At 29.9% G+C, this 2,424-nt stretch overlaps 1 long non-coding RNA gene across 1 annotated transcript; it reads right to left on the bottom strand.

Annotated features, from left to right (window-relative positions):
• Positions 1–1,470: 1,470 nt before the first annotated feature.
• LOC116185791 lies at positions 1,471–1,981 on the bottom strand. Its single transcript, XR_004150700.1, has 3 exons — positions 1,935–1,981; positions 1,707–1,832; positions 1,471–1,618 (listed from the first exon to the last, which is right to left on the bottom strand). It is a non-coding gene; the product is annotated as an uncharacterized LOC116185791 (long non-coding RNA).
• Between the last annotated feature and the right edge of the window lie 443 nt (positions 1,982–2,424).

Below are 2,424 nucleotides of genomic sequence, written 5' to 3'. Positions count from 1 at the left end.
AAAAAAAAAAGGATGTAGAACCAAATTACACATGTACGATCGAAGATAACACTAGCACGGGCGAGACGACGATCATTATTGTAATCGTTCCGATTCTTTGCTCTAAGATGAAAGCATTTTAACCCATTATTTGGCGATTAATCGAAGGTAAATTTATTTTTCGTTTAAATTTTTTTTTTTTTTAATCAATGAGATTCACATAGTCTTTTTCGTAATTTGATTTTTATTTTTGGAAAAATGATTTTAAAAGGAGAGTATGAACGTTTAAGTTCTAATTTCGATTTTATTTTATAGATTAAAAAAAAGGATTTGAACAACTAAAATTTTTATACTTCAAAAATTCGAAAAAATGAGGAAGTATATTTTTATCGAAAAAAAAAAACGAAAATGAATGATGGCCAAATAAAGGGTTAAAAGAATCGTATTTTTATAAAGTTTATTACGATATTAAGGTGAAAATATCAAAGGTCAATGAGAGGCTACCGTACATAAGAGAAGAATACGTGGGAACGAAACTGGTGGTGATACTATTGCTACTATTTTGTACGATATGATGTTTTTGTATATCTGTCTACCGTATGTATATATACATAGGAACGAAGTCTACCGATTATTGAATAGATGGTTCAAATTGTATCGAACACGTATTAAACAATTTGTAGCGTGGCGGACACAAAACTCCGGTTGTATTTACCATGAGTCATACATAGATGTTCCCATTAATGTACACCTGTAAAATCCCTATCGAACAATATATGAACTACTAAAGGATTGGTAAAGAGTACTTTGTAATTTATTCACGTACTCCTTTGTATTTATTTCATGACTCATGTCTTTTGTATCAATAGATATTGTTACATATATATTTCTCTTAACGCTGATATTATTATAATTTTATTCACGTTGTATTTCTAGATTTCTTTTTACGTATTTTTTTTTTCTTATTAAAAAAATTCATTCGTGTATAGATTTAATAGATGAAAATTTTTTTCTTTAATCTTTGATGCAATTTTTAACGTTTGTTCTAAAATATGTTCGATAATATTATATAATTTTCTGTAAGCATTTTGCAATTGCAAAATGTAAAATTGCTCGTTTCCAGGATCGACACGTGGATAAGACCACCTGTTGCTTTAGGCAGGAACCAACTGACTGCAAAGGGTGACTGCGAAGTCAGCTGTGCGTAAAATTGCAACTCAAATGCAATGCGTCTTTCAAATGTTTCTTCCTTTATAGAACATTGGTCGACAGCCGAGTATGTGAACATCGATGGCTTCAAAATGGTGTTCTCGAACTTTCGAGAAAATTTAATACCAAAAGAAACTTTCAAAACTCGATAGACTTTTTTTTTTTTTAGAATTACGCCTAATCCGCTAAATATAAATATTTAGCAAGTGAAAGTCTCTATTAATCTTCTTTTAATTATATCTAAATAGAAATATGAATTTATTCATCCACGATACTTATCAATAATATTATTGCAATTTAAAAATAAAGCAATTAATCGAAAATTTACGTTATTTTCCAATAATCCATTGGATTTAATTCGAATTAAATAAGAGCTGGTACTCACGTTTCACAGTCTGCGATTTTAGATAGTATTTTCATAAAACTGTAACTGTAAAAACCGTTAAAAAACTTTAAGTCAAGGTTATTTCATAGTATTCTTTAACCGTTTCAACAGTGCGTAGATAATTAACCATTACCATTTTCAGAATCAGCAACAGAAGTTCGAGACGCGAACAGTTTCACGGAAATAGAGCGTGCCTTCAATGTTGTTTCAGAAAAATTGCATCTCTAATTTTCCGTTACATCTCCTTTTGCTCGCCTTCCTGGTGAATTATATAAATTAACGAGTTAATTATAATTATCAATTTTTATTAATTAAATTTAATAATTCTCTATGCATCTTTAAAAAAAAATCTTTTGAATACCTTTTCAAGTACGTATAAATTTTCCATTTTTCACGTAATTAATAAAAGAGCGATAAAAATCCTTCTAATCTGAACAAATTATAATTAGACAAAAATTTGTATATCCCACCATTTATCACGCATAATACATACATCCCAATTTCGTAGCGACAAACACCGCTTATCAATTCTCATTTTTTTCTACTCGACAAAATACAAATACATACATACATAACGCAAAAACAGATAATTAAAGAGATAATTAATTACATTACACTTTTCATATCGCATAAAATTAATCTAATCAAACCGTTTATCTTCAAGCAGAAGCGACGCCGAAGGTGCTCTAATATTCCGTATTAACGTATTTTTTCTGCAAAAAAAAACGAAAAGGGAAATAAAAGATGCTAAAACATTTTATCCAAGAGAGAAGATAGCGCATACTTCCTAGAAACGACTTCCATCCTCCACCTTCAACCCAACAACGTGCTCGCGATCGACGTGAGAGGAC

This window comes from Apis dorsata, unplaced genomic scaffold (assembly GCF_000469605.1).
Source record: "Apis dorsata unplaced genomic scaffold, Apis dorsata 1.3 scaffold_285, whole genome shotgun sequence".
Lineage (NCBI taxonomy): Eukaryota > Metazoa > Arthropoda > Insecta > Hymenoptera > Apidae > Apis > Apis dorsata.
The sequence above is the reverse complement of the archived record's forward strand: the minus strand, read 5'-3'. Positions and strand labels throughout refer to the sequence as shown.